At 48.7% G+C, this 21,461-nt stretch overlaps 1 protein-coding gene and 1 non-coding gene across 7 annotated transcripts in view; both read right to left on the reverse strand.

The window, feature by feature from the left end:
- Nucleotides 1-21,461, reverse strand: part of YEATS2 (YEATS domain containing 2) — a 300,282-nt gene that overhangs the window by 186,935 nt on the left and 91,886 nt on the right. The window lies entirely within an intron of this gene.
- LOC134913524 (U5 spliceosomal RNA) lies at nucleotides 20,030-20,150 on the reverse strand. The gene has a single exon (XR_010177270.1). It is a non-coding gene; the product is annotated as a U5 spliceosomal RNA (small nuclear RNA).

Raw genomic sequence — 21,461 nt, forward strand, 5'->3', positions numbered from 1 at the left:
AGCTTGTAGAAAATGGAGAAAACGTCTCAACTGAAATTCTTCCGTAGGAGCCTTCCTGGATTCACACCAAGACACGTATTTTCTCCAAATACGGTGGTAATGTTTAGACGTTATTCCTTTTCTGGCCTGAATAAGAGTGGGGAGGACTTCCTTGGGAATACCCTTTCGGGCTAGGATACGGCGTTCAACCGCCAAGCCATCAAACGAAGACGCGGTAAGTCTTGGAACACGCATGGCCCCTGCTGTAACAGATCCTCCCTCAGAGGAAGAGGCCAGGGATCTCCTATGAGTAATTCCTGAAGATCTGGATACCAAGCCCTCCTTGGCCAGTCTGGAACAATAAGGATCGCTTGAACCTTTGTCCGTCTTATGATCTTTATCACTTTTGGAACGAGCGGAAGCAAAACATACACCGACTGAAACACCTAGGGCATCCACTGCTATTGCTTGAGGGTCTCTCGACGTGGAACAATATCTCTGAAGTTTCTTGTTGAGGCGAGACGTCATCATGTCTATTTGAGGAATTCCCCAAAGACTTGTCACTTCTGCAAAGACCTCTTGATGAGGACCCCACTCTCCTGGATGGAGATCGTGTCTGCTGAGGAAGTCTGCTTCCCAGTTGTCCACTCCTGGAATGAAGATCGCTGACAGAGCGCTTGTATGCCTTTCCGCCCAGCGGAGAACCTTTGTGGCCTCTGCCATTGCCGTTCTGCTCTTTGTTCCGCCCTGGCGGTTTATGTACGCTACTGCTGTTATGTTGTCCGACTGAATCAAGATGGCGCCCGTTTGCGAAGAAGATGTTCTGCTTGCAGAAGGCCGTTGTAAATGACCCTTAACTACAGAACGTTTATGTGTAGACACATTTCCTTGCTTGACCATCTTCCCTGGAAGCTTTCCCCCTGTGTGACTGCTCCCCAGCCTCGGAGACTCGCATCCGTGGTTACTAGGATCCAGTCCTGGATCCCGAACCTGCGTCCCTCTAGGAGGTGAGAGCTGTGCAGCCACCACAGGAGTGAGATTCTGGTCTTGGAAGACAGGATTATCCTTCGGTGCATGTGCAGATGGGACCCGGACCACTTGTCCAACAGGTCCCACTGAAACACTCTGGCATGGAATCTGCCAAACTGAATGGCCACGTAGGCCGCCACCATCTTCCCCAGCAACCGAGTGCATTGATGGATCGATACTCTTGCTGGTTTCAGAATTTGTTTGACCAGGTTCTGAATTTCCAGAGCTTTTTCCACTGGAAGAAAAATAAGATTTTACTCACCGGTAAATCTATTTCTCCTAGTCCGTAGTGGATGCTGGGGACTCCGTAAGGACCATGGGGAATAGACGGGCTCCGCAGGAGACTGGGCACTCTATAAGAAAGATTTGGTACTATCTGGTGTGCACTGGCTCCTCCCTCTATGCCCCTCCTCCAGACCTCAGTTAGGATACTGTGCCCGGAAGAGCTGACACAATAAGGAAGGATTTTTTGAATCCCGGGTAAGACTCATACCAGCCACACCAATCACACCGTATAACTCGTGATACTATACCCAGTTAACAGTATGAAATAATAAGAATTTACTTACCGATAATTCTATTTCTCGTAGTCCGTAGTGGATGCTGGGACTCCGTCAGGACCATGGGGAATAGCGGCTCCGCAGGAGACAGGGCACAAAAGTAAAAGCTTTAGGATCAGGTGGTGTGCACTGGCTCCTCCCCCTATGACCCTCCTCCAAGCATCAGTTAGGATACTGTGCCCGGACGAGCGTACACAATAAGGAAGGATTTTGAATCCCGGGTAAGACTCATACCAGCCACACCAATCACACTGTACAACCTGTGATCTGAACCCAGTTAACAGCATGATAACAGCGGAGCCTCTGAAAAGATGGCTCACAACAATAATAACCCGATTTTTGTAACAATAACTATGTACAAGTATTGCAGACAATCCGCACTTGGGATGGGCGCCCAGCATCCACTACGGACTACGAGAAATAGAATTATCGGTAAGTAAATTCTTATTTTCTCTGACGTCCTAGTGGATGCTGGGACTCCGTCAGGACCATGGGGATTATACCAAAGCTCCCAAACGGGCGGGAGAGTGCGGATGACTCTGCAGCACCGAATGAGAGAACTCCAGGTCCTCCTCAGCCAGGGTATCAAATTTGTAGAATTTTGCAAACGTGTTTGCTCCTGACCAAGTAGCAGCTCGGCAAAGTTGTAAAGCCGAGACCCCTCGGGCAGCCGCCCAAGATGAGCCCACCTTCCTTGTGAAATGGGCATTTACATATTTTGGCTGTGGCAGGCCTGCCACAGAATGTGCAAGCTGAATTGTACTACACATCCAACCAGCAATCGTCTGCTTAGAAGCAAGAGCACCCAGTTTGTTGGGTGCATACAGGATAACAGCAAGTCAGTTTTCCTGACTCCAGCCGTCCTGGAAACCTATATTTTCAGGGCCCTGACAACATCTAGCAACTTGGAGTCCTCCAAGTCCCTAATAGCCGCAGGTACCACAATTAACTGGTTCAGGTGAAACGCTGACACCACCTTAGGGAGAAACTGGGGACGAGTCCGCAGCTCTGCCCTGTCCGAATGGACAATCAGATATGGGCTTTTGTGAGACAAAGCCACCAATTCTGACACTCGCCTGGCCGAGGCCAGGGCCAACCGCATGGTCACTTTTCATGTGAGATATTTCAAATCCACAGATTTGAGCGGTTTAAAATGTGATTTGAGGAATCGCAGAACTACGTTGAGATCCCACAGTGCCACTGGAGGCACAAAAGGGGGTTGTATATGCAGTACTCCCTTGACAAACTTCTGGACTTCAGGAAGTGAAGCCAATTCTTTCTGGAAGAAAATTGACAGGGCCGAAATTTGAACCTTAATGGACCCCAATTTGAGGCCCATAGACACTCCTGTTTGCAGGAAATGCAGGAATCGACCGAGTTGAAATTTCTTCGTGGGGCCTTCCTGGCCTCACACCACGCAACATATTTTCGCCACATGTGGTGATAATGTTGTGCGGTCACCTCCTTCCTGGCTTTGACCAGGGTAGGAATGACCTCTTCCGGAATGCCTTTTTCCCTTAGGATCCGGCGTTCCACCGCCATGCCGTCAAACGCAGCCGCGGTAAGTCTTGGAACAGACATGGTACTTGCTGAAGCAAGTCCCTTCTTAGCGGCAGAGGCCATGAATCCTCTGTGAGCATTTCTTGAAGTTCCGGGTACCAAGTCCTTCTTGGCCAATCCGGAGCCACGAGTATAGTTCTTACTCCTCTACGTCTTATAATTCTCAGTACCTTGGGTATGAGAAGCAGAGGAGGGAACACATACACCGACTGGTACACCCACTGTGTTACCAGAACGTCCACAGCTATTGCCTGAGGGTCTCTTGACCTAGCGCAATACCTGTCCAGTTTTTTGTTCAGGCGGGACGCCATCATGTCCACCTTTGGTCTTTCCCAACGGTTCACAATCATGTGGAAGACTTCCCGATGAAGTCCCCACTCTCCCGGGTGGAGGTCGTGCCTGCTGAGGAATTCTGCTTCCCAGTTGTCCACTCCCGGAATGAACACTGCTGACAGTGCTATCCCATGATTTTCCGCCCAGCGAAGAATCTTTGCAGCTTCTGCCATTTCCCTCCTGCTTCTTGTGCCGCCCTGTCTGTTTACGTGGGCGACTGCCGTGATGTTGTCCCACTGGATCAATACCGGCTGACCTTGAAGCAGAGGTCTTGCTAAGCTTAGAGCATTGTTTTATGTGGAGAGAAGTCTCCAGACTTGATCACACTCCCTGGAAATTTTTTCCCTGTGTGACTGCTCCCCAGCCTCTCCGGCTGGCATCCGTGGTCACCAGGACCCAGTCCTGAATGCCGAATCTGCGGCCCTTTAGTAGATGAGCACTCTGCAGCCACCGCAGAAGAAACACCCTTGTCCTTGGAGACAGGGTTATCCGCTGATGCATCTGAAGATGCGATCCGGACCATTTTTCCAGCAGATCCCACTGAAAAGTTCTTGCGTGAAATCTGCCGAATGGAATCGCTTCGTAAGAAGCCACCATTTTTCCCAGGACCCTTGTGCAATGATGCACTGACACTTTTCCTGGTTTTAGGAGGTTCCTGACTAGCTCGGATAACTCCCTTGCTTTCTTCTCCGGGAGAAACACCCTTTTCTGGACTGTGTCCAGAATCATCCCTAGGAACAGCAAATTGTCGTCGGAAACAGCTGCGGTTTTGGAATATTTAGAATCCACCCATGCTGTCGTAGAACTACTTGAGATAGTGCTACTCCGACCTCCAACTGTTCTCTGGACCTTGCCCTTATCAGGATATCGTCCATTTTCTTTGAAGAAGAATCATAATTTCGGCCATTACCTTGGTAAAGACCCGGGGTGCCGTGGACAATCCAACCGGCATCGTCTGAAACTGATAGTGACAGTTCTGTACCACGAACCTGAGGTACCCTTGGTGAGAAGGGCAAATTGGGACATGGAGGAAGCATCCCTGATGTCCCGGGACACCATATAGTCCCCTTCTTCCTGGTTCGCTATCACTGCTCTGAGTGACTCCATCTTGATTTGAACCTTTGTATGTAAGTGTTCAAATATTTCAGATTTAGAATAGGTCTCACCGAGCCGTCTGGCTTCAGTACCACAATATAGTGTGGAATAATACCCCTTTCCTTGTTGTAGGAGGAGTACTTTGATTATCACCTGCTGGGAATACAGCTTGTGAATTGTTTCCAATACTGCCTCCCTGTCGGAGGGAGACGTTGGTAAAGCAGACTTCAGGAACCTGCGAGGGGGAGACGTCTCGAATTTCCAATCTGTACCCCTGGGATACTACTTGTAGGATCCAGGGGTCCTGTACGGCCCCAGCGTCATGCTGAGGACTTGGCAGAAGCGGTGTAGGGCTTCTGTTCCTGGGAATGGGCTGCCTGATGCAGTCTTCTTCCCTTTCCTCTATCCCTGGGCAGATATGACTGGCCTTTTGCCCGCTTGCCCTTATGGGGACGAAAGGACTGAGGCTGAAAAGACGGTGTCTTTTTCTGCTGAGATGTGACTTAGGGTAAAAAAGGTGGATTTTCCAGCTGTTGCCGTGGCCACCAGGTCCGATGGACCTACCCCAAATAACTCCTCCCCTTTATACGGCAATACTTCCATGTGCCGTTTGGAATCTGCATCACCTGACCACTGTCGTGTCCATAAACATCTTCTGGCAGATATGGACATCGCACTTACTCTTGATGCCAGAGTGCAAATATCTCTCTGTGCTCTATAGTCAATAAAATACTGTCCCTGTCAAGGGTATCAATATTTTCAGTCAGGGAATCCGACCAAGCCACCCCAGCGCTGCACATCCAGGCTGAGGCGATAGCTGGTCGCAGTATAACACCAGTATGTGTGTATATACTTTTTAGGATATTTTCCAGCCTCCTATCAGCTGGCTCCTTGAGGACGGCCGTATCTGGAGACGGTAACGCCACTTGTTTTGATAAGCGTGTGAGCGCCTTATCCACCCTAAGGGGTGTTTCCCAACGCGCCCTAACTTCTGGCGGGAAAGGGTATACCGCCAATAATTTTCTATCGGGGGAAACCCACGCATCATCACACACTTCATTTAATTTATCTGATTCAGGACAAACTACATGTAGTTTTTTCACACCCACATAATACCCTTTTTTGTGGTACTTGTAGTATCAGAAATATGTAACACCTCCTTCATTGCCCTTAACATGTAACGTGTGGCCCTAAAGGAAAATACGTTTGTTTCTTCACCGTCGACACTGGAGTCAGTGTCCGTGTCTATGTCGACCGACTGAGGTAAATGGGCGTTTTAAAGCCCCTGACGGTGTTTGAGACGCCTGGACAGGTACTAATTTGTTTGCCGGCCATCTCATGTCGTCAACCGACCTTGAAGCGTGTTGACATTATCACGTAATTCCTTAAATAAGCCATCCATTCCGGTGTCGACTCCCTAGAGAGTGACATCAACATTACAGGCAATTGCTCCGCCTCCTCACCATCGTCCTCATACATGTCGACACACACGTACCGACACACAGCACACACACAGGGAATGCTCTGATAGAGGACAGGACCCCACTAGCCCTTTGGGGAGACAGAGGGAGAGTTTGCCAGCACACACCAAAACGCTATAATTATACAGGGACAACCTTTATATAAGTGTTTTCCCTTATAGCATCTTAATATATAATCATATCGCCAAATAAGTGCCCCCCCTCTCTGTTTTAACCCTGTTTCTGTAGTGCAGTGCAGGGGAGAGCCTGGGAGCCTTCCCACCAGCAGTTCTGTGAGGGAAAATGGCGCTGTGTGCTGAGGAGATAGGCCCCGCCCCCTATTCCGGCGGGCTCTTCTCCCGGTTTTTCTGAGACCTGGCAGGGGTGAAATACATCCATATAGCCTCAGGGACTATATGTGATGTATTCTTTTTAGCCAGAAAAGGTATTAACATTGCTGCCCAGGGCGCCCCCCCCAGCGCCCTGCACCCTCAGTGACCGTTGGTGTGAAGTGTGCTGAGAGCAATGGCGCACAGCTGCAGTGCTGTGCGCTACCTCATGAAGACTGAAAAGCCTTCAGCCGCCGGTTTCTGGACCTCTTCTTACTTCGGCATCTGCAAGGGGGTCGGCGGCGCGGCTCCGGTGACCCATCCAGGCTGTACCTGTGATCGTCCCTCTGGAGCTAGTGTCCAGTAGCCTAAGAAGCAAATCCATCCTGCACGCAGGTGAGTTCACTTCTTCTCCCCTAAGTCCCTCGTTGCAGTGAGCCTGTTGCCAGCAGGACTCACTGAAAATAAGAAAACTATCAAAACTTTTACTCTAAGCAGCTCTTTATGAGAGCCACCTAGATTGCACCCTTCTCGGCCGGGCACAAAAACCTAACTGAGGCTTGGAGGAGGGTCATAGGGGGAGGAGCCAGTGCACACCACCTGATCCTAAAGCTTTTACTTTTGTGCCCTGTCTCCTGCGGAGCCGCTATTCCCCATGGTCCTGACGGAGTCCCAGCATCCACTAGGACGTCAGAGAAATAACTGAGCCTCTCAACAGATGGCTCAATAATAACCCTTTAGTTAGGCAATAACTATATACAAGTATTGCAGACACTCCGCACTTGGGACGGGCGCCCAGCATCCACTACGGACTACGAGATATAGATTTACCGGTGAGTAAAATCTTATTTTCTCTAACGTCCTAGTGGATGCTGGGGACTCCGTAAGGACCATGGGGATTATACCAAAGCTCCCAAACGGGCGGGAGAGTGCGGATGACTCTGCAGCACCGAATGAGAGAACTCAAGGTCCTCCTCAGCCAGGGTATCAAATTTGTAGAATTTTGCAAACGTGTTTGCCCCTGACCAAGTAGCAGCTCGGCAAAGTTGTAAAGCCGAGACCCCTCGGGCAGCCGCCCAAGATGAGCCCACCTTCCGCGTGGAATGGGCTTTTACAGATTTAGGCTGCGGTAAGCCTACCGCAGAATGCGCCAGCTGAATAGTGCTACAAATCCAGCGCGCAATAGACTGCTTAGAAGCAGGAGCACCTATCTTGTTGGGTGCGTACAGGACAAAAAGCGAGTCAGTCTTTCTGACTCCAGCCGTCCTGGAAACATAAGTTTCAGGGCCCTGACTACATCCAGTAACTTGGAATCCTCCAAGTCCCCAGTAGCCGCAGGCACCACAATAGGTTGGTTCAAGTGAAAAGCAGATACCACCTTAGGGAGAAACTGGGGACGAGTCCTCAATTCTGCCCTATCCATATGAAAAATCAGATAAGGGCTTTTACAAGACAAAGCCGCCAATTCTGACACACGCCTGGCCGAAGCCAAGGCCAATAACATGACCACTTTCCACGTGAGATATTTCAGATCCACAGTTTTAAGTGGTTCAAACCAATGTGATTTTAGGAAATTCAACACCACATTGAGATCCCAAGGTGCCACGGGAGGCACAAAAGGGGGCTGAATATGAAGCACTCCCTTTACAAAAGTCTGAACTTCAGGCAGTGAAGCCAGTTCTTTCTGGAAGAAAATCGACAGGGCCGAAATCTGGACTTTAATGGAACCCAATTTTAGGCCCATAGTCACTCCCGACTGCAGGAAGTGTAGAAAGCGACCCAGCTGAAATTCCTCTGTTGGGGCCTTCTGAGCCTCACACCACGCAACATATCTTCACCAAATACAGTGATAATGGTTCGCGGTTACTTCTTTCCTGGCTTTTATTAGCGTAGGAATGACTTCCACCGGAATGCCCTTTTCCTTTAGGATCCGGAATTCAACCGCCATGCCGTCAAACGCAGCCGCGGTAAGTCTTGGAACAGACAGGGCCCCTGCTGCAGCAGATCCTGTCTGAGCGGTAGAGGCCATGGGTCCTCTGATATCATTTCCTGAAGTTCCGGGTACCAAGCCCTTCTTGGCCAATCCGGAACCACGAGTATCGTTCTTACTCCTCGCCTTCTTATTATTCTCAGTACCTTTGGTATGAGAGGCAGAGGAGGGAACACATAAACCGACTGGTACACCCACGGTGTCACTAGAGCGTCCACAGCTATCGCCTGAGGGTCCCTTGACCTGGCGCAATATCTCTTTAGCTTTTTGTTGAGGCGGGACGCCATCATGTCCACTTGTGGCCTTTCCCAACGGTTTACCAACAGTAGGAAGACTTCTGGATGAAGTCCCCACTCTCCCGGGTGTAGGTCGTGTCTGCTGAGGAAGTCTGCTTCCCAGTTGTCCACTCCCGGAATGAACACTGCTGACAGTGCTAGTACGTGATTTTCCGCCCATCGGAGAATCCTTGTGGCTTCTGCCATTGCCATCCTGCTTCTTGTGCCGCCCTGTCGGTTCACATGGGCGACTGCCGTGATGTTGTCTGACTGGATCAGTACCGGCTGGTTTTGAAGCAGGGGTCTTGCCTGACTTAGGGCATTGTAAATGGCCCTTAGTTCCAGAATATTTATATGTAGGGAAGTCTCCTGACTTGACCATAGTCCTTGGAAGTTTCTTCCCTGTGTGACTGCTCCCCAGCCTCGAAGGCTGGCATCCGTGGTCACCAGGACCCAGTCCTGTATGCCGAATCTGCGGCCCTCTAGAAGATGAGCACTCTGCAGCCACCACAGTAGAGACACCCTGGTCCTTGGAAACAGGGTTATCATTTGATGCATCTGAAGATGCGATCCCGACCACTTGTCCAAGAGGTCCCACTGGAAGGTCCTCGCATGGAACCTGCCGAATGGAATTGCTTCGTATGAAGCCACCATTTTTCCCAGGACTCGTGTGCAACGATGCACCGATACCCGTTTTGGTTTTAGGAGGTCTCTGACTAGAGATGACAGCTCCTTGGCTTTCTCCTGCGGGAGAAACACTTTTTTCAGTTCTGTGTCCAAAATCATCCCCAGGAACAGTAAGCGAGTGGAAGGAACCAGCTGTGACTTTGGAATGTTCAGAATCCAGCCATGCTGTTGTAGCACCTCCTGAGATAGTGCTACTCCGACCAGTAACTGCTCCCTGGACCTCGCCTTTATAAGGAGATCGTCCAAGTATGGGATAATTAAAACTCCCTTTTTTCGAAGGAGTATCATCATTTCTGCCATTACCTTGGTAAACACCCTCGGTGCCGTGGACAGTCCAAACGGTAGTGTCTGGAATTGGTAATGGCAATCCTGTACCACAAATCTGAGGTACTCCTGGTGAGGAAGGTAAATAGGGACATGCAGGTAAGCACCCTTGATGTCCAGGGATACCATGTAATCCCCCTCGTCCAGGCTTGCAATAACCGCCCTGAGCGATTCCATCTTGAACTTGAATTTTGTTATGTAAGTGTTCAAGGATTTCAAATTTAAAATGGGTCTCACCGAACCGTCTGGTTTCGGTACCACAAACAGTGTGGAATAGTAGCCCCGGCCTTGTTGAAGTAGGGGTACCTTGACTATCACCTGCTGGGAATACAGCTTGTGAATGGCCTCTAGCACAGCCTCCCTGCCCGATGGAGTCGTCGGTAAGGCTGATTTGAGGAAACGGCGGGGTGGCGGCGCCTCGAATTCCAGCTTGTACCCCTGAGATACTACTTGAAGGATCCAGGGATCCACCCGTGAGCGAGCCCACTGATCGCTGAAATTTTTGAGGCGGCCCCCCACCGTACCTGGCTCCGCCTGTGGAGCCCCACCGTCATGCGGCTGATTTGGAAGAAGCGGGGGAGGACTTTTGGTCCTGGGAACCGGCTGTGTGTTGCAGCTTTTTCCCCCTTCCTCTGCCTCTAGACAGAAAGGACCCGCCTTTTCCGCGCCTGTTTTTCTGGGGTCGAAAAGACTGTACTTGGTAATACGGTGCTTTCTTAGGCTGTGAGGGGACATGGGGCAAAAATGCAGACTTCCCAGCCGTTGCTGTGGAAACAAGGTCTGAGAGACCGTCCCCGAATAACTCCTCACCCTTATAAGGCAAAACTTCCATGGGCCTTTTAGAATCTGCATCTCCTGTCCACTGCCGAGTCCATAAGCCTCTCCTAGCAGAGATGGACAAAGCACTTATTCTAGATGCCAGCCGGCAGATCTCCCTCTGTGCATCTCTCATGTATAAGACCGAGTCTTTTATATGCTCTATGGTTAGCAATATAGTGTCTCTGTCTAGGGTGTCAATATTTTCCGACAGGGAATCTGACCAAGCAGCAGCAGCACTGCACATCCAGGCTGAGGCAATAGCTGGTCTCAGTATAACACCAGTGTGTGTGTAAATAGATTTTAGGATAGCCTCCTGCTTTCTATCAGCAGGTTCCTTTAGGGCGGCCGTATCCGGAGACGGTAGTGCCACCTTTTTAGACAAACGTGTGAGCGCTTTATCCACCCTAGGGGGAGTTTCCCAACGTGACCTATCCTCTGACGAGAAAGGGAACGCCATTAGTAATTTTTTTGAAATCACCAATTTTTTTATCGGGGAAAGCCCACGCTTCTTCACACACCTCATTCAATTCCTCAGATGGGGGAAAAACTATAGGTAGTTTTTTCTCCCCAAACATAATACCCTTCTTTGAGGTACCCGGGTTTATATCAGTAAGGTGTAATACCTCTTTCATTGCCTCAATCATGCCACAAATGGCCCTAGTGGACATTAAATTTGACTCATCGTCGTCGACACTTGCATCAGTATCCGTGTCGACATCTGTGTCTGCCATCTGAGGTAGTGGTCGTTTCAGGGCCCCTGACGGCCTTTGAATCGTCTGGGCAGGCACGAGCTGAGAAGCCGGCTGTCCCGCATTTGGCATGTCGTCAAATTTTTTATGTAAGGAGTCGACACTTGCACGTAATTCCTTCCATAAATCCATCCACTCAGGTGTCTGCCCCGCAGGGGGTGACATCACATTAATAGGCATCTGCTCCGCCTCCACATAAGTCTCCTCATCAAACATGTCGACACAGCCGTACCGACACACCGCACACACACAGGGAATGCTCTTACAAGGAGACAGGACCCCACAAAAGCCCTTTGGGGAGACAGAGAGAAAGTATGCCAGCACACACCAGAGCGCTATAATAATACAGGGACTAACTGAATTATGACCCTTTATAGCTGCTTATTATATTAAACTGCGCCCAAATTTAGTGCCCCCCTCTCTTTTTTACCCTTTCCGTAGTGTAGACTGCAGGGGAGAGTCAGGGAGCTTCCTTCCAGCGGAACTGTGAGGGAATAATGGCGCCAGTGTGCTGAGGGAGAAGGCTCCGCCCCTTTTTCGGCGGCCTTTCTCCCGCTTTTTTCTGTAATTCTGGCAGGGGTAATTACCACATATATAGCCTCTGGGACTATATATTGTAGTTATTTTTGCCAGCCAAGGTGATATTATTGCTGCTCAGGGCGCCCCCCCCAGCGCCCTGCACCCTCAGTGACCGGAGTGTGAAGTGTGTATGAGGAGCAATGGCGCACAGCTGCAGTGCTGTGCGCTACCTTGGTGAAGACTGATGTCTTCTGCCGCCGATTTTCCGGACCATCTTCATGCTTCTGGGTCTGTAAGGGGGACGGCGGCGCGGCTCCGGGAACGAACACCAAGGACGAGTCCTGCGGTCGATCCCTCTGGAGCTAATGGTGTCCAGTAGCCTAAGAAGCCCAAGCTAGCTGCAAGCAGGTAGGTTCGCTTCTTCTCCCCTTAGTCCCACGATGCAGTGAGCCTGTTGCCAGCAGGTCTCACTGTAAAATAAAAAACCTAATTTTAAACTTTCTTTCTAGCAGCTCAGGAGAGCTCCTAGTGTGCAACCAGCTCAGGCCGGGCACAGAAATCTAACTGAGGTCTGGAGGAGGGGCATAGAGGGAGGAGCCAGTGCACACCAGATAGTACCAAATCTTTCTTATAGAGTGCCCAGTCTCCTGCGGAGCCCGTCTATTCCCCATGGTCCTTACGGAGTCCCCAGCATCCACTAGGACGTTAGAGAAAACTCTCTGTAATTCTGTGTCCAGAATCATTCCCAAAAACGACAGCCGTCTCGTCGGAACCAACTGTGATTTTGGCAAGTTTAGGAGCCAACCATGTTGCTGCAGAATTGTCAGGGAGAGCGTAATGTTCTGCAGTAATTGGTCCCTGGATCTCGCCCTTATCAGGAGATCGTCCAAGTACGGGATAATTGTGACTCCTTGTTTGCGCAGGAGAACCATCATTTCGGCCATTACTTTGGTGAAAACCCTCGGAGCCGTGGACAGACCAAACGGCAACGTCTGAAATTGGTAATGACAATCCTGAACTGCAAACCTCAGGTAAGCCTGATGTGGAGGATCAATGGGAACATGTAAGTAGGCATCCTTTAGGTCTACCGACACCATAAAATCCCCCTCCTCCAGACTGGAGATCACTGCCCGGAGAGATTCCATCTTGAATTTTCTCAGGTAGAAATTGAGGGATTTGAGGTTCAGGATTGGTCTGACTGAGCCGTCTGGCTTCGGGACCACGAACAGGCTTGAATAAAAGCCTTCTCCCTGTTGCGACGGGGGAACCCTGACAATGACTTGATTGTGACACAATTTTTGTATTGTGGCGCATACCACCTCCCTGTCCGGAATAGAAGCTGGCAAGGCCGATTTGAAAAATCGGCGAGGGGGAACGTCTTGAAACTCCAGTTTGTACCCCTGGGACACTATTTCTAAAACCCATGGGTCCAGGGCCGAACGAGCCCAGCACTGACTGAAGAGACTGAGATGTGCCCCCACCGGTGCGGACTCCCGCAGAGGAGCCCCATCGCCATGCGGTGGATTTGGCAGAAGCCGGGGAGAACGTCTGCTCCTGGGAACCGGCCACGGCCGGTGATCGTTTACCTTTTCCCTTTCCTCTAGAAGCAAGGAAGGAAGACCCTCAGCCTTTTCTGTATTTATTGGGCCGAAAGGACTGCATCTGATAGTGGTGTGCTTTCTTTTGTGGTGCCGGCACATAAGGTGAAAATGAGGACTTACCCGCGGTAGCCGTAGATAAAAAGTCAGCGAGGCCATCACCAAACAATACACCACCTTTATACGGTAGAGACTCCACAGCTTTCTTAGAGTCAGCATCAGCATTCCATTGATGAATCCACAATGCTCTCCTAGCTGAGACTGCCATGGCATTGGCCCTTGATCCCAAGAGGCCAATATCCCTCGCAGCTTCCTTTAGGTAGACTGCAGCGTCCCTGATATAACCTAGTGTCAAAAGAACACTATCCCTATCCAGGGTATCTATTTCAGAAGACAAGTTATCTGCCCATTTTTCGATAGCACTACTCACCCACGCAGATGCAATGGCTGGTCTGAGTAGCGTACCTGTGGTGACATAAATGGATTTCAATGTATTTTCCTGCCTACGATCCGCAGGATCCTTTAGGGCTGCCGTGTCAGGGGACGGAAGAGCCACCTTTTTGGACAGCCGTGATAGAGCTTTGTCCACAATGGGGGGTGACGCCCATTTTTCCCTATCCCCAAAAGGAAACGGATACGCCACTGGAATCCTTTTGGGAATCTGAAACTTTGTCAGGATTTTCCCAAACCTTTTCACAAAGCGTGTTCAGTTCAGGTTTCTTTCCTTTATACATACAGGCAAAAGGAAGAATTAATCACATGCGCTGCCAATGATGTATATGCAGCCAACTACTAATCACAGGAATCTTCACAACTAATTCCACAGGAAATTTATACAACAGAATTGGAAAAGTGATCGGCGCAAAACATCATATAGGTATGTAGAAAGTCCTTACATCTGATAATAAACAAGAGGATCCCCTTGTAGTCCTTCACTGTAGTGTTTTGCAGGTGTCCTCTTATCTCGCCCTCCAGCTGGAGTCAAGTTACCCTCCCGGAAAAACGCTGGAGATTCCGGACTTCTGCAGCGTAACGGAAGGGAAGGATCATCCAAGGAAGACAGCTCCACCTCTCCCCACTGGGCACCACTAGCGTTTTTCCGGGAGGGTAACTTGACTCCAGCTGATAGCACCCCTTGACACCCACCCTTTTGTGTTGTGGATATATGCTATATTTTTAAAGATACATTGTGAGTGTTCTGTGCAATAAATTTGTTTGTCCCTTTTGTCCAAATTGGTCTGCCCGATGATTTGTTTTCTTTTTTGAGATAAGAGATCACACTTTTGGAGGGCGAGATAAGAGGACACCTGCAAAACACTACAGTGAAGGACTAGAAGGGGATCCTGTTGTTTATTATCAGATGTAAGGACTTTCTACATACCTATATGATGTTTTGCGCCGATCACTTTTCCAATTCTGCTTTATACATACAGACCCTAGTATCAGGAACAGTAGGGTCCTCAGTGATATGTAATACGTCTTTTATTGCCACAATCATGTACTGAATGCTCTTTGCCAGTTATGGATCTAATCTGGCATCACTATAGTCGACACTTGAGTCAGTGTCCGTGTCTGTATCCGTGTCTGCCAGATGGGCAAATGAACGTTTTTGTGACCCCGAGGGGGTCTGGACTTGTAACAACACATCCTCTACGGATTTCTTCCATGCCTGGTTCTGAGACTCAGATTTATCCAATCTCTTATTTATCAGAGCCACATTTGCATTCAAAGCACTCAAAACATTCACCCAATCAGGTGTCGGCGGTGCCGACAGGGTCACTCCCACAGCCGTTTGTGTCCCTAACACAGTCTCCTCCTGGGAAGAGCACTCCGCCTCAGACATGCCGACACACGTGCACCCAACACACCCAGACACACTGGGCCTATAGGGGATAGACCCACAGTAAAACCTGTCAGAGGGACACAGAGGGAGTTATTGTCAGCTCACACCCCAGCGCTCAATCACGGTCTGAAACACCACAGAAAATGCCCCAGACCTGCAGCGCTTTTATAGTTAACATATAATGCACCAAAATAACTGTGCTCCCCCCCGTTTTTCACCCCGATACTTACGCAGCAGTGTGAGGAAGGACCAGCGTCTCTGCAGCCTTGTGTAGAGAAAATGGCGCCGGGTTGTGTGCTGTGAGGGCTAAGCTCCGCCCCTGTAATGGCGCGCTTTAGACCCGCTCTTTTCAAATAAATTTTTAGACTGGCGGGAGTCCGGACAGTGCCCTGGCACTATGTCCGCTCTTGCCAGTTACTTATAGAGGTCATATATGTTGCCCAGGGAGCCCCCCGCACCCTGTAGTGCCGCTGTGTGTGGGAGCATGGCGCGCAGCGTGCGATCGCTGCGGTACCTCAGAAGCCGTCACTGACGTCTTCTTTTCTTCTTCTACTCACCTGTCTTCTGACTTCTGGCTCTGCAAGGGGGGTGACGGCGGGCTCTGGGAACGAGCATATAGGCGTACAAAGCGATCAGACCCTCAGGAGCTAATGGTGTCCCGTAGCCAAAGAAGCAGAGCCTTTAAAAACTCACAGAAGTAGGTCTGACTTCTCTCCCCTAAGTCCCACGAAGCAGGGACTGTTGCCAGCAGTCTCCCTGAAAATAAAAAAAACCTAACAGAAGTCTTTTTCAAAGAAACTCAGTAGAGCTCCTCAGAGTGCATCCAGTCTCACTGGGCACAGATTCTAAACTGGAGTCTGGAGGAGGGGCATAGAGGGAGGAGCCAGTTCACACCCTTTGAAAGTCTTAAAGTGCCCATGTCTCCTGTGGATCCCGTCTATACCCCATGGTTCTTGATGTGATCCCAGCATCCTCTAGGACGTATGAGAAAAAATAGGATTTTGGTACTTACCAGGTAAATCCTTTTCTTTGAATCCATAGGGGGCACTGGAGTACTCTTGGGATATGGACGGGCGTAGCCGAACAAAGGCACTGAATATTTAAATTTAGGACTCTCCCCCTCCTCCATATCCCCGAGTACCTCAGTGTACTCTCTCAGTGTTTTTTACTGAGCGAACAGGAACGATATAGAGAGGTTGACAATGGAGAATACCTATATCATAACGGACAACAACAATGTTGACCCATAACCTTACTGTCAACTAAACAGTTGACACCATAACCGATAGAACTTTATAATTTGAACCAATCGGTGAAAATGTGTTACCATAAGCTCCTCTGAGCTTAATATCAATCAAGTAAAACTTGTTACCCTAAGCTCCCTTGAGCTTAAAACAACCCAGGTAAAACTGCTCTGGGTGGGCGTCCAGTGCCCCCTATGGATTCAAAGAAAAGGATTTACCTGGTAAGTACCAAAATCCTATTTTCTTTTTCATCCACTAGGGGTCACTGGAGTACTCTTGGGACGTACCAAAGCTTCCCTCGTGGGCGGGAGAGCTGTTTGATACTTGTAACAGTAGGCAGGCCAAAGCTAGATGCTGATGGCGCCACCATTATAACGTGTAAACGTGCACAAACGTGGTGCACTGAAGGCTATGTAGCCGCGTCGTAGACGCTCCCCGACCCGCTGGGTCTGACATTCCCACAGAACCTGTGGGATGAGCTATTACTGACTTAGGCGATTGTAACTTAGCCTTAAAGTAAGCCTGACTTGTAGTCATTATTATTATTCAACTGGATAATGTCTGCTGAGAAACTGGCTAACCCCAGTTGGCAGTATCATAGAGAACAAACAACGTATTCATATCACGTACTGTAGACGTTCGGGACATATATAAACGCGTAAAGCGTGTACCACATTCAGAATTCTAGAATGTGCTGTCCACACAGGAACCACTATTGGTATATAGATGTGAAGGATACGAAAGCGGAATTCGTCCGAAGATCTGCTTTGTCATGAGAAAACTCAAATACGGTGGCTTGGAATACAAGGCACCCAAATATGAAAACAAAACCCTTGCCGAAGCCAAGGCTAGAATAAAAATGTTTTCCAAAGTGAGAAACTTAATCCCCATTTGTTGTAAGGGTTCAAAATATGAAAACTGTAAGAAATCTGAACCCAACTTCAAGTCGCCTGGCGCTGTAGGTGGGATAAATAGAGTGTGAACTTTGATGACACCTTGTAGAAAGATGTGTACAGACGCCAATAGAGGCAAACGTCTTTGAAAATAAGTTTACCACACAGATACCTGCACTCTTCGTGCAGATCAACGCCGTTTTCCATACCACCCCGTTTAACAGAATACGGATAACTTGAAGGATGATGTCGGAAACTTCCGAGGTTTACGACTTATGTAAGCACACGAAATTTTGTAATAATGAGCTGCCTTAAGCGGTCTACTAGCTCGTAACCTGGTTGGTATAACCGACACTGTAATGCTCTATTTCTTAAGAGGGCGGTGTGAACCCTCACCCCATCAACCGCAGCTGCGGTACATAGGTACATAGGTAACTATGGGTAAAAGAACGTTCCCTGATGTAACAGGTTGGACGTATTATGAGCGGCCCAAGATCGTGTGCAAGTATTCCTTGGAAATTCGAGAAGCAACTTCTCCGACACACATGAGATACCATCAGTATGACTGTGACGAACTGTCTTATGATCCGTTTTGACAACGGAGAGAGAGCAGCGGAAAATGGTGGAGCCAGATACACGATGCTGAATGACCACATGAATGTGAGAGACTCCACCGCCACTGCCCTTGTGATCTGTTGTTTTGTACACATACTGAGCTTTTGTAATTGTGGCGAGATGCCATCATGTATACCTGAGGGTAACCCCCTTCTGTGGACTCACATATGAAACACCTCTGGATTTAATGTCCAGTTTTCAGGATCCAAATTCTGACGGGTGAGATCATCTGTCTAACAGATGTCCACTCACGGAATAATCTCTTGACATTTTCACATAATGGTGTTCTGAGCCATTGAGGATTGGAGTTACCTGCCGCATTGCCATGCGGCTTTTTTGTTCTCTGTATGCAACTGCCATTGCGTTGTCTGACTGCCCGTGGTCAGACTGAAAGCGAAGCATTTAGTGCATTGTAAAATTCACGTAGTTCCAGGACATTTATCGACAGCAATCTATCGTGTTTTAGAACCTCTGTCGCTGATCTTTTGTAAACTACAACTCCTGAACCTCTGCGACTCTCGTCCAGAGTATTATACACCCTCGCCCCTCTGTGGGAACCGCGAGTGAAGGGCGGCGAACTAAATCGCTTTAAAACGCATTATTATCTTAACTAGGTGAATACACCAATGTACCGTTGGTGTGCGTGATTTGCACTAATTACTAGATGTACATTTGTTCTTGCTGGTGTAGTAGGTAAATGCTTTGATTTACCGTATTTATAATCTTACCTAGGAATTGACATCGTTTAGACGGAATTGTATTTTGAACGTGATCTGCCACCGCAGTATACATTAGTAGCGCAAGTTAGAGGAACTTTGTTGAGACAGAGTTCTTATGAGCAGATCATCTAAGATAGAGAAACTCTGTTGCGACAGAGTTCTTATGTGAGATGAACTATCATCTTCCAACATCACTTTGGTAAATACCAGAGTATAAGAAACGGTAGACCTGAAATGGTTAATGGTTGTGGCGTTTTGCAAACGCTAAAACCTGTGATGAACAAACCGGAATGGGTATATCTGCATTGTGAAGATCAAGTGCAATTTTGTGGCTCCAATCTGCCAATACTAACCGCAGCAAATCCATTTTCAAACTGCAGTAAGTGACTTGCTGATTGAAACTGCGACGGAGCTGTATGGTTTTGTTACCCCAAACAGAGGGGAATAAGCAACCCTAACTCTGTTGTTGTACTACTGCCTGTATTATAAAGACAGCTGAAACCCAGCAGAGACTAAATGGCTACCTGCCAAACCGTTCGACTGAGGCAGTCATGTCCTTTAATCTGTAACTAGCTGAGACCTCCATGAGTTGAAGTCTGGAAACCCCGCAAAAGTAACATGTAAAGACGCGCTTCCACAATTGGAAAAGAGGTCATCAAACTACTGGCTTGCTGACCGTAGCGTCCTGTCGTTACAAGGCGTGAGTGTTTTGTACCACCGCCTTGAAAAACTGAAGTCTAAAGGGATTAAACGCCGGCACAAGTATTCCGTTTTGATACTGGATGCGGTAATGGCTGAATATCAAATTTAGGACCAACAAGCTGTGGCCTTGTCGTGCTGAACTAGCGACGATGAAAAGTGATAATCGAAGTACCGTCGTTAGAAGAAGCTTTACAGATATACTCTGCAGCTTCTTTTAACAGTAATCTAGTGACCCAAATGTTTCTTTGGTCTTTATAATGTTTGACACAGACGCATTTACCAATGGCGGATGGCGTCATCTTGGAAACGATTAAATAGTGGTCAAAGTCTACTAAGTGTAACAATGGAGACATTGACTCACTGTAATTTAGCAATGTATGTTGGCAACAACCCTGCACTATCTGAGTGCTGGTCTAATGTACCCTTCTCACTCGTAGTTATCGGTGTGAGATTTGACATAGAATCGTGCATTAAATTATAAGACCAGTTAAATAAACACTATGGTACCCAAAGGGAAATTGGCCCTGTGGAAAGACTGTCTTTTGTTAGAGCTGGCGGAATAACTTCCGAGACTCCGATGTTTATTTGAATTGCCATTAAAATAGGACTTGAAAATTATTTTTAGTCTGCGCTAGAGCCTTACTCGCTATGCAGACAGACACCACAATAGGTAACGGACAGCCATTGCACGCCTTATGACGTTATCATGTCATATATATATTTTATTGCTGAACAGCATATTAATATTAAACTCATGGTTGTTTCTCTCTACGGAAATCTTTAGTAAAAAACGAAAGATTTATTCGCTGTGAAGAGAAACCCGAGTAATCTTTATGTGAAAAGCAGTTCACATGGGCATATGAAACCCGAACCAAATTCCTACTAACACCCCTGCGCCTCTGGTGGCTTAGAGATGTAGGGCAGGAATGTTCTAGAATTATGTAGAAATACAGTTTACATGGCTAACTTATGCTGACCAAAAATTCCCACTAACACCCCTGCGCCTCTGGTGGCTTAGAGATGTAGGGCAGGAATGTTCCAGAATTACAAACTGGAAAACAACAGGAAGCATGGTTAAAATGGCCCCTTTGCCATGCTATGAATAAATATATATATATATTCCAGACATTAATATATTTATACAGCATCAATATAGGCTCAATAGCCTTTTTACAATGTTAATAACAGCCATTAATATATAGGCTCAAAAGCCTATTATACTGCTACATCACAGACAGTAATATAGATTTAATAGCCCATTACTGTCAGGACATCCTTATAAATATCTTATACATATATTTAACCTGGCAGCTTCCACCGGGTCTCTTCCCCCCACCGTCTCTGTACTGAGACTGAGAGAGCTGCGGCGGCCGACAGCCTTTGTCATCACCTGCACTGAGGTCTGCTGTGGCCGTTGTGAGGGCGCCTGAGTGGGGAGAGCAGCGGCGTGCCTGGAGCGCTTTCCACCGCTGGGAAACACGGACGCCGGACGGAGCGGCTGATAAATATGGTTTTCCCCCTGCTCTGCTGTGTCTGAGTGGGGAGAGCAGCCACGTGCTGTGCGGCCGGACGAAGCTGCGGCCGAACGGAGCGCTCACCGTCTCTGTCAGACCTTGTGCGGAGCGGCTGATAAGTATGGTTTTCCCCCTGCTCTGCTGTGTCTGAGTGGGGAGAGCAGCCGCGTGCTGTGCGGCCGGGCGAAGCTGCGGCCGAACGGAGCGCTCACCTTGTGCGTAGCGGCTGGGCATGCTGCCGGACGGAGCTCAGTATGAGCGCGAGGCATGTTAACCCCTACATAGCGGGGCGGCAGCCTGCGCTGACCGCCCCGTTCCCCAGCCTACCTTCTTGCGACGCTGTAACTCCTGGCTGTGACGGGGCTTCTTGTGTGTAAGCTCCGTCCAGTTTCAGTGAAGTGAGTCATGGCTGTGACGGGGCTTCTTCTGTGTAAGCTCCGTCCAGTCTTCATTGATGTGACTCATGGTTGTTTCAGTGTGAGTCATTCTGTAGTCCTGGCTGCAACGGAGCTTCTTTGTGTAAGCTCCGTTCAGCTTTGTAGTCCTGGCTTTCAGCTCCAGTCAGCGTCCCAGTGATCTATGGCTGCGACGGGCTTCTTCTGTGCAAGCCCGTCCAGCTCTCTAG

The sequence above is a fragment of the Pseudophryne corroboree genome, chromosome 4 (genome assembly GCF_028390025.1).
Source record: "Pseudophryne corroboree isolate aPseCor3 chromosome 4, aPseCor3.hap2, whole genome shotgun sequence".
Classification (NCBI taxonomy): Eukaryota; Metazoa; Chordata; class Amphibia; order Anura; family Myobatrachidae; genus Pseudophryne; species Pseudophryne corroboree.